Raw genomic sequence first — 12,024 nt, 5'->3', positions numbered from 1 at the left:
TAGAATTTTCAATTTTTGTATTGATTCACAATGAAGAATAAGAGAAAATTAGTACTTGGTAGTGAATTTAAAAAATTACAATAACAAATAATATGGAGAAATTGAAATTTTAATTAAATGGAATGTAAGATATTGAAAAGGATGATTTATGTTGTAATGATAAGAACTTGGTTTAGAATATTACATAAAAATAATAATGCCAAATGCAACCAAGGAAATATATAATCTAATAACAGATAAAACTTACAAGATTAATAAAAATAAAAAATAATGGGGAAAAAAAGAAGCCATCTTGATATTTTTAATAAGGGTGAAGTCAGGCCCATCTTACAGGCGCACCAAAACTTCTTTGAACTTGGCATTGTATGAGGAGTCCATTATTATGTCATAGATGATGAAGAGAAAGTCACAAAGATGGATTGAGTTTGGGTAAGCTTTGAACCATTTTAACACTCATATTTTTTGGGTTTTGCTATTCTGAACCATTTAATGCCTATTTACTGAACATAATAAATTCATATAATGATTCAGTATATCGAATATGGGTTAAGAAATGAGTTCATTCCCAATTTGATAGGTCTAGATTGGACTCTTATGTCAATTCTATTTAATATTATAAAACAAGTTTAATCTCATTAAGTCTTGAGTTTTTAATGTTCAGCGCTTAATTGGGTTATCAAACAGTCCCTTAGTCAATAGAGACCCGCACTAGGAATTAGATATTGATAATTATTGATTAGTAGTCCCACAAATTCCTATTATATTAGTCTAAGAGAACCTATAATACTTTTACTCAAGATATATGTCAAATCATGAGTCTGTTTGGTATCGTGTTTTAATTGCATTGTGAAATATCATAAGATCATATTCGATAATAAATAATTTAAAACTGCACCACCTCAAAACTAAGTGCAGCAATGTCCTAAAGCTACTATGTTGTGGGCGGGGCTGTAGTTGAACAATTCACAACACCTTATAAAAGTTTCAACATTCTCTTTCCGTTATGCATCCACAATTACATCCGAGTTACCAAACTTTAAATAGATCGATCACCAATTTAAAATTCTTAATGTGTGTACTTACTACTCACTCTATAACTTTACTATTAAATGTCAAATTGACGTTCTATACTCAGATCATCATCAGAATTGCAACATAACTCACATAATTACTCTTCACCACCAAATCAAGTTGCAAGAATATTCGAAAAGGTTGCTCCTCAAGATTTGGTAAGATCAGCATATGGTGACTTTTGAGTGGTTTCCAACCCACAAATTGCAGACAAGTAAACAAACAGAAAAACCAGATAGTGCACAATGGATCTTGTGGGGCTTGGAACAAAATGATTTTGCCTCCTCCTTTTCACCCCCCCAACGCATACGGTCTCTCATGCAAGAATTATAAAGAAAGGAGAGAGAGAAAGAGAGGGATATGGCTGGACAACAGAGACCAATTATGACGAGAAAATGAGAGGACAACAGCATGGATTGGCCCCCATTTAGATCACGCAGAAAGTTAGTAGTTATCTCATTCCATCCAATTGCATTGATACTAGGGATGAGCTTGATATTTTTTTTGCCCCAACGAGGTGGTTTTGCCAAACTAGGAGAGACCATGGTTTTGCACATTGTATAAAAACGTGCATTGGGATTAAATTATTAGCCATTTATCTTTTATTTATAAAGCACGGATGCTCAGTAACCGGGAGGCCTAAGGAATACCTTATAAGTTCATGAACCGATTAAGTTCAGGTTTCTAATAGAGTAGGTGGCCCTGATCTAGAGCAGTTGGTAAAATTGAATAAGTGACTTCCAGTTCATGACTCGGAAACCAATTGCGCCAACCCTGGAGGGTTAAGTATTGGTGGGTTGGGCAAGTGGATAGGGCGAAGAACCTTTGATCCATACTAATTGGGAATTATTAGGTATTTCGAGAGCACTTATCCAGCTTTATATGGAGCGTAGAGAAAAAGACACCCTAAGTGCCATAACTTTCGTAAAAAGCTTACTTAAGTTACATAAATGTTAATCGATCACTAGATTGCCGTGACTTATAAAGAAAAAAAGCACTGGAGTGCCATATTTTTTTAATCAATCACTTATGTGCTATAATTTTTAAATTCGATCACTTGTGATGATTGTTTTTTTTTCGAAAGTGTTAAATTATTTAAGTGATCGATTGAACACTTATGACATTCAAGTGTATATAAATTATGACAATTGTGGTGTCGTTATCTCCTAGATCGTGTGATGCTCCCGAAGCACCTAAACAGTACTCACCAATTCACCATGGAATCCGTTGATTACATATGCACCAGGGAGTGACATCATGTGTATGGCCATCCCTATTTTTAAAACTTTCTTTATCACAAAGTTCCTTCCACAGAAGGGTGCCCTCTTTTGACCGATTGGCATCGGAACTCTTCACTTAGCTAGCCACCACACCCTTTCATATTTTATTCCCAAAGAGATAGATTTCTCTGGTAAGGTCCAAACCCGGTTGCATCGGACAGAAACATTGAAAATCTGGAGATTGACTCGTAGCTTGTCGATGCGTGAAACATGTTGGTTGATCGCCCCGTGAATGTGATGCATGAAAGGTGGAAATCGTGTGATGTTGACATAGATCTTTATGCAAATAGAAATGATCAAAATCTATGATGCATGAATGGAGCTCTTGAAGTTGAACTTAGCATCTCGTATGTCATCTCCTTAATATGTGTGACTTGTGTGTGCAATTGTCTTACGTCAATGTTGTGGTTATATACGCCTGACTATAGTCAATTTCCATGATAGCCCAGTTAATTACTGCTCAAATGAGATTTATAAGTAGGGTTTCAATAATAACTGGACAAGAAAAAGGAATAAGAAAAAGAAAGAAATATGATTACAAGTGAGCATTAAGTTTTAGTGTGCTAATGTGTAAACTTTGCAAAGGCATGGACTTAATTTGTAAATTTATAACATAAATTCAATCAATCCAGTCACTTACTAGTTGCATTAACTTGTTTTAGATTTAGAGTTCGATGGGTGCCCGATCAAATGACTTTAGATATATAAAACAGGTACATATAATTATTTTTTCATGGATTGATGAAGATACCATAGACAAAATCTGTCTGACAGTGAAGCTCACCAATGATTTCATTAAATGTACAAGATAAAGATTGATGAATACTCTGAATCCCCTCAAAGAATTTTGACTAGGTTATAACAATAAGTGCAAACACTTTCGTATTGGGGCGATTCACCCAGATTTTGGTTTGCGTCTTTGATCAAATCATACTGACAAATACAAACCATTTCATGTGGGATTCCCTGTCACAAAAAAAATATCGCCAAGTACCCTTGTATCATAAAAAATTCATATAGTTAAGGAACTAATAAAAATATGTGTTGGACCGATGCAACGGAAGCCCGATTCTTGCATTCGAGGAGATTACTAAGGCTTCGTTCGTTTTACGGAAAATAACTTCCAGAAAAATATTTTTCGATGTTCGTTTCACGGAAAATAAATTAGCCATGGAAAATATTTTCTCTCAATGGACAAAACACCTTCAAAAGTGAGGAAAATATTTTTCATTTTTTAAAAAGAGGAAAAGATTTTCCCCCTCCTTCTTTCATCATTCATTATAATTATTTTTATTTTCTTTATTTAAAATTTTAATTTTATTATTTTAATTATATTTTCTTTTTTCTTTTTCTTTTTCTTTTCTATCTTCTTCTCCGGCTGGTCGCCGGCTACAGGCGAGCTCGAGACTCACTACAAGCCGGCGAGGCTCGAGCTCGCCAGATTCCGACGAGGCTGAGCTCGCCCCAGGCCCAAGCTTGCCTGTGGCTGGTGATCGGTTGAAGAAGAAGAAGAAGAAAGAAAAAAAAATTTAAAAATATTAAAAACATTTTTTAAAAATAAAAATAAAAATTTATTAAAAGTAGTGCAAGGAGGAAAATATTTGCCATACCAAACAACGGAAAATATCTTCCAAGACTTTTTCAGATTTCAGCCGAACGCCGGAAAATTATGTCATTTTCCAGGAAAATGGCTTACTGGAAAACATTTTCCAGAAATGTAACATTTTTCGCGAAACAAATGGAGCCTAAAAGTGAGTCCAAGTCAAAGCTGATAAAAAATCCAATTGAACTCACATTTACTACAAAGTTTAAGCTAATGACTTATGGACAAATGGATATACTAACTAGTCAACATTACTACATCACATTCCCGATGTAAGACTTCTTTCCTCTCGCATCCTTACACGTGTACCTTAACAAATCTCCCCTAGCTCGTGAGCCACCTGCATTAGGTACACTACCTCGTTGTCCAGGTATCCTTCCGCACCAATATTATCTCAACTCGAGAATCTCTACCTTGGCCTGGCCAAGTTTGGCAAATTCCAGTGAAGAAAACATTTGTCCCTCCAACTCCACCTCAACCGTTTTGGCTCACCCAAGCTTGTAAGAAGCTGGGAGACACCATCCGCCACCTCAATTGGACATTAAAACATATTGCGAGTGGGTCATCAATCAATCATCGACTTTGATACCACTTGTTGGATCAACGCAGCAAAAACTCAATACTTTCACCCGGAGAGATCATCAAAATAGAGTCTAAATCCAAGCTCACAATAGCTTGAAATTTCTTTCACTTAAAAGTTTGAACCAATAAGGTATAACCTAATTAGGATATAGTAATTATCTAGCACTACACCACATCCCGTATGTGTAACTTTTTATCCTAACACTTTTACACGTGCACCTTATCGAATTTGTGCAATAGCTTGGAACGACCTTATCCCTGGCTAGATGTTGACCTCCACAGTGGAGCCGCCATTGATGAATGAGAGAGAGAGAGAAGCTGCCATTGATGAGAGGGGGGGAGTCCGACTATGAGAGTAGGGCAATACTGGTTTAACTGGTGATGCCACGTCAATATGTGACAACTACTCGAGGGGGGTCATAGTGAGAGAATATGCTTAATTTTTTGTGAGGGTCTGGTTGGGTAATGAGAGAACTAAAAAAAATGTGTACAAGTCCAGCTATGGGAAACGGGAGAACAAACGGGGACATTGAAGGGGACAACAGTTCCCCTTCAACTTTGTTTAGGGTTTTCCAGGGAGTTCAATGACTTGACCACCTTTATCTGTGGCTTCCACATTAGATGGTTCTGTTAAAAACGCATTTGAATATTAATTGATGATATTAATGGAATTATTCATTTTTCCGACGATGACCTTTGGATGCCCTAGTGAAGAGACGATAGAAAGAGACGAAAACATGGATTCGAAAGACGAGAGAAGACCTAAAAAGACATGAAAAGAGACTACATATAAGAAAAAGGCTTGGAGTATTTAAAAGTATAGATTAGCCAATAATGATCGAGTATGATGACTTAATAGGATTCATACAACTATTCCACCACCAGATAAGACTTAGTTTCTTAACCCCCAAAAGTTTGGTTGAATGGTTAAGTATTCGGTTTGGATCCAAGAGATCTCGTGTCCAAATTACAAAATGACCACTCATGTGAACATTGGAGGTCACACCTGCCATCTTGGGATAGAGCCTCAGCCCGATGCATGTAAACGGGGCAATTTGCATACAGCCGTGAGGATTAGTCAAATTACAAGATTTAGATATCAAAAAGCAAGTAGCTTTTTGTTTTTTGTTGTTGTTGTTGATGCTGTCGTTATTTCTGTAGAGGAACTCGCTTTGTTTTTGGAAAGCAAGAAAGACCGTAAAATATGACGCCCCCGCTAACGTACTATAGAGCACCAAGATGAGATGGGTGATGCGCATTTCAGTCAAAATTATTGCTACTAATGGGACCCAATGCCTGCAGACAACATCGAATTGATGATACTTTTTAGCAAAAGAAAAACGTCGAATTGATACACTTGTAATCTTATATGTCCCCGAATCAAATCCGATTTCCAGGAGAGATCTTCTTTTCTATTTCGGGAAGTTCATAAAGCACGATCAATACTTTTTATTTCAATAAATCCACAGGTGGCAAGCTTTTTTTATTATCTTTGTGCAATATTACTTGGCCATTCATTCTTGGGAAAAATTAGTTAAAAAGTCTTAAACCTATTGCAAATGTGCCAATTCAGTCCAAAGTCTTTTTTTAGCCAACTCAGTCCTAAATCTTTTGCATTTTTACCAATTCAGTCCATTCGAAAAATTTTGTTCAGCCGGCGCTGATATGAACAATTTTTAATAATATTTTATTTCTTTTGAATCTTTTATTATTTTTTCTATTTTTTCTTTCTTCTTCTTTTTCTTTTTCCTTTTCTTTTTTTCCCCATAGTGGCTGGTGAGGCTCTGACAGGGCTCGCCAGCCACTAGATGAGGGCTCCGCGGGCCTCACCCGGCCTCGCCCAGATCTGGACGAGGCCGTGGTTGCCTTTGCCCGTGGCCGCACCTCGCAATCTTGGCGCACGGCTGCCTCCCACCATGGCGGCCTCGCCCAAATCTAGGGTAGGCCATGGCCGCCTTCACCCGCAGCCGATGAGGCGAAAGCAAGGCTAGCCTCATCCGCAAACCTTGCCGGCCACTATGGGAAAAAAAGAAAATAAGGAAGAAAAGAAAAAAAGAAAAAAATTAATTAAAAATTCGAATAAAATAAAATATTATTAAAAATTGCCCACGTCAACGTTAGCCCGCGTCCATGTCAGTATCGGTTGGCCAAAATTGGCTGGATGGATTGAATTGACACAAATGCAAAATGTTTAGGATTGAATTAGCAAAAAAAAAATAGAAACAGTTTATGACTGAATTGGCACAATTGCAATAGATTTAGGATTGTTTTGGTAATTTTCCCTTCATTCTTGTCATGCAAAAAGTGAATCAAGTGATATCAATTTTACTTGAAGGAAAGAAATGTGAGATTTTGTGGGACAATTGTCAATTAATCTAAATGATTAAATTGGTAGATGAATGTGTAATTTAATATTTTTTATGTGATGAAGTTTAGGAGGAGGGGGGTTACGCCATGCCGAGGCCAGGGCATAGGCCTAGAAGGTTTTATAATGGACTTACAGATTGCCTACCAAAGGGGATTGCCGACATTTCAAACCTAGGCATGCCGTGCGAAGTGTTCGAACCTTACCAGCTGAGTCAACTCACTTTGGCACGTAGTTTAATATTTAAATACTTTAACACTTCTTCTCACATGTAGGCTGAACTTTGACCAAGATTAAGTCGTGGAAATATATAATGGGGAGGCCAATAAGATGCCTTAAAAGATCTGAACTCGAGATCTTCTGCTGTGATACTATGTAAGATTTCACCGAACTACTGCCAACTATTTAAAAAGTTTAAATTGGTAGATAAAGGCGTGGCTTAAGTTTTGACTACGCTAACAATATGTGTCGCCCCCTTCTTTACATTAACCATGGTGGATCCACTAGGCTTTTTATAGTTTTGTTATTCAATGTTGAGCTATATGGATCTTTGAGTGCATAAACCCGCCCTGATCTAATTCACTTCTCTTTGCCCTTTTAAGTGAATGATGATGGAATTGATGATGCTAGAAAAGAATAAATATAGGTGAAGAGTGGATATACATATCAGAGTGGAATGTGTGGTCATCCAGATACTTGATTAAGCCGATATATTCCGAAGTGAGTACAACATGGTGTCCGATTCCATCTAGCAAATGTAAAGTCAGTCCAAATTGAAAAACTTTTGGAGATCTTTGTCATTGAATTGGAAGGACTGTGTGTTCTCGAGATTCTGTTCTGATACAGCTAAAGATCCTGCAAAATTTAGTAGTTGCGGCACTTATATCCGAGAGTTGAGTGTGCAACCATCTTCTCTAAAAATTTAAGTTGTTCAAGAACGATACGGAACACATTTTCTTTTTTAGCCAGCTCAGGTGAAGGCCGGTAAGCTAATCGGTACATGTGAGTTGAAGAATTCATACAAACCAATTTGTGAAGAGGGAAAAGCTAAAAATGATAAAAGCAACATGCGCGAGGAATTAATTGAACATGAGATTTCTGACTTGGATACTATATGAAATTTTGTGAGGTCAACACTGGTTGATCTAAAAGTTAAGCTATTAGAAAACAAACAACTTTTAGAATTTAGGTTAAGAATCGAGCTCGGACCATAAGGGGCTTGTGTGGAGTGATTTAAACTTGTGACTCTATTCTCTTGTACCATATATAAGTTGAGTGCTCGAGCAACATCTTTAAAAAGTTTAAAGTGTCAGGGAACTCTCGCCAAATATATTTTGTATCTCAACAATCTACTTCTCGATTTTTGTTTGGAATTTGTTTATTCTACTTGCCAATTGGACTGTACAAAGGCCTAAAGACTAGGAATACTCAGGATGTCATTTTTACTGTAGATTTGACATGGTGAATTTCTGCTCCGTTCTAATATATATGAACATAGGCTGATGGTTGAATCACAACCGTTCCTCTTTGTTTTCCCTTCCTATTGATGGGGCTTTCGTTTGCATTGTATGCTTATTTCACCAAGTCAATTAAGGGGATGACATTGGGTTGATCCTCCGGACAACCCATCTTAGGTTGCATAATACTCTCAAGGACCACATATGATATTTTACCTAGGTCTCCACTAAATCAAAAGGGCATTATCCACAAACTTACGTGGAACAAGCTTTAAATGACAGGTACATCTAATATATAACTCAGCACATAACTTTTTAACTTTTTGTCATTGCCACGCATAGCTAGAGAAAAGTTATTGCTAAAATATCCAACGCAAAATTTTAAATTAATAGATAGATAGAGATCACGTATATAAAGAGCACATTAACCCCGTATATAAGCTACGTAGGATACTTTAACACCCTCTCTCACGTGTAAATCGGATTATGAACGACACGTCAAATTTGACGAACAGAGGGCTGCACACATGAAATAAATCGGGACAGAACCCGGCTCTGCTATCGTGTGAGAAAGTTCAACTCAAACACTAACAGGGTTGGACATTGTAACGGTCACTGTAGAATCTAGTTTCGTCCCATACTTTCTCAATCGATCCCATTCCCTTTTCATTCCACTATAAGCCCCTTCATCTCTTTTGTGTTACTTTTCTCCTGTTGCCTAATTCACCTGCCTCAACAATATGTTATACTAATGCAAACCCTTAAACTCGAAAACATCTGTTAACTCCTGGGATTACACAAATCAAATGTCTCCTTCAGCTTGTCTCACTCGCTCTTTATTCCATATTTATCAATCGATTTCACTCCCTTTTCATTCCACTACGGGCTCCTTCATCACTTTTGAAAATTCTTTTTTGCTGTTACCAAATTCACCTCCCTCGACAACATGTTAAACTAATGCAAACCCTTCAAGTCGAAATGCAACACCTTGTAAACCTGGGATGCACAAAGCAACTTCCAATGTCCCCTTCACCTTGTCCCATTCAAAAAGTTTCTACGTGGGAGATCTCGCCCTGTCTCCGTTGATAGCTGTAACCGAGTACCTAGGGAAAAAGAACAAAAAAAGGGGTTTCACCTCAAGATTGAAGCCAAAATTGACTTCTGCACACTATAGAAATTGGACACTGGGACCAATGGTGGGTCACTGTTGTGCTTCCATTTAATTAAGTAATTAGTTTAATTAATGCATGGGAAGCCGCAATTAGTACATGGGTGTAGAGGTGAAGATGAAATCGATCTCCACCGAACTTTACTTTATAATTATAAGAATAATTTATTGTTAACTCGATACCATCAACGACAAGTATCATGTATTGAGTGGATTTGACCCTATGTTTAATTGTTTCAGATTCCATTAATCAGGCTACTTTAGACTGTCACATCATTGCATCTTGTCATTGTAAAAAAAAATTGAAAAATAAAAAGTGGGGCGCCTCTACTAATTCTTATAGCTGAATTAGCTGTCTTACTTCCTTTTCTTTTTCCAGCATTTGCGGTGTGTCGTTTTCCACATATGGGGTACTCTTATCCAGCTAAAAAGAGAATAAGGTCATTCCAAGTAAGTTCCTCTTACTACCAACGGTTCAAATGAGTTCCCAAGGAAAAAAAAAATTAATATGACTAAAAATCTCAAATTGGTAATCTAACATGCATTTAGCCGAAACTAATCTTTGCCTCACAGAGAATTCCAAATGGGTATCCCATAACGCATCTGTCTCGTATTATAAAAAATCTCAAACTGGCATTTACATGACATATTTACTCCGAACTAATTTTCGTCTCACATGAAAACCCAACTAGTTCCCATGATCAAAATTTATTATCTATTAGCATTCCTTTAAATATCCCATACAAATGCATAAGTGACAGATGATTGCGAGACGGATCCGACTTGAGAACATTCATATGTGTTGACACTAATGCATTTTAAAAGATGATTGAGTGAGGTCATGGGTACCAGTTTTGATTTTTTGTGAGACGAAAATTAATTTGGAGTAAATGTATCATGGAGATACCGGTTTGAGAGTTTTTTATGAAACGAAAATTAGTTTGAAGTGAATATGTTATGAAGGTACTAGTTTGAGATTTTTTGTGAGATAGTTTGAGGTAAATCTATTATTGAGTACTAATTTGAGATTTTTAATTGTATTTGGCCAAAAAAAAAGAGAGAAAAAGATCAAGTGGCACCAAACATCTATCAATACATTGCCCACTCGACCGATAAAAACCTCATGACTTGACTCGTTTTACCAAATAGTTCAATTCTCTATTTTTCTTTCTTTTTCCCCCTCTCTAGCTCACGACCAGGCTCCACAACCACAAAAAATAAAAATAAAAACAAAAACAAAGTACGCTAAAGCAACTTCGATCGACACTATTGCGTGATGTCTCTAATGTCGCCACCTCGGCCTATCAAGTAGCTTGCGCTGGCTTTGTCCGTATTGGGAGTGTGCAGTAGAAGTCTGATACCTTCGCCTAAGAAGATTGCTAGGGGAGAGCCCAAATCCAAGTTGATCAACATATCCAATTGGACCCGCATTCACTTAAAAACTCAAGCTAATGAGTTATAAGCCAACTAAATATATTAACTGCTCCACACCAAACAAATATTCCGATATGTAACTTTTCTAACACAACTCACACTTGCATGTCAACAATCTCCCTCTCACATGTGAGTTCAACGTTAGTTTTGCTCCCCCTTAATTCATATATTATTCTACATCAACTTATCACAACTTTAATCTCCAACGTCCACCTTCATCCTGGTCATTTTTTTTCGGACCAAACCATGAAGGCCCACATTCATCCTAGTTTCTTTCTTCGAATTGAACCATGAGGGCTACCATCAGGACCATATTACTACGCCATGATGCTCACCTGCCCAAAAACTGCGTTGGTCACTAGATTTTTTCCTTGAAATATTTACAAAACACCAAAACATATTAGAGGCCTACCAATGTTAGGAGGGCGTAACAGAAGCCCGATATCTTCACCCAGGGAGATCGCTAAGGGGGAGTCCAAGTTTGAGCCCGTAAACATATCCGGTTAGATCCAACTTCACTCAAAAGTTTAAGCCAATGAGTTATGGGCTAATTATAATATACTAAATGCTCCACATCACATCACACTAATTCTTTTATGTAGAACTTCTCTAACACAACTCACGCGTGCATCTCAACAGTCTGAGTCCTACGAAGCTACTACACTTGCCACCAAGCCACACCGCAGCGCCCCTGCCCCCACCCTCTCTCTACTCGACCTCGGGTTTGGGCTTGTGATAATGGGTCTAAGGTTGCAAGCTCAGATTCGATGTGGAAACTCTGATATAGTAGTGGGACTATGTATTACTCTTGCTTCTCAATTAGAAAGAATGTTATTATTTACACCTTTTGCAATCTTTCTCCGGAGAAATTGTCCATTCAGTTATAAATCTATTGTACAGATATCAATTTAGTCATAAACTTTTCAATTTTGTCAATTTAGTCCTAAACCTTTGCGTAAAATTTCAATGTAGTCCTTCCGATCAAATTTCGCTGAAAACCGCTAGCAAGGTGTTGTTCTACGTAGAACGACTGACAATAATTGGACCGCCACGTCAACGATTTA

This window comes from Syzygium oleosum, unplaced genomic scaffold, assembly GCF_021117445.2.
Source record: "Syzygium oleosum isolate NSW1041296 unplaced genomic scaffold, Sole_v2.1 Sole_v2.14, whole genome shotgun sequence".
NCBI lineage: Eukaryota > Viridiplantae > Streptophyta > Magnoliopsida > Myrtales > Myrtaceae > Syzygium > Syzygium oleosum.
This window is presented reverse-complemented; position numbering follows the sequence as displayed.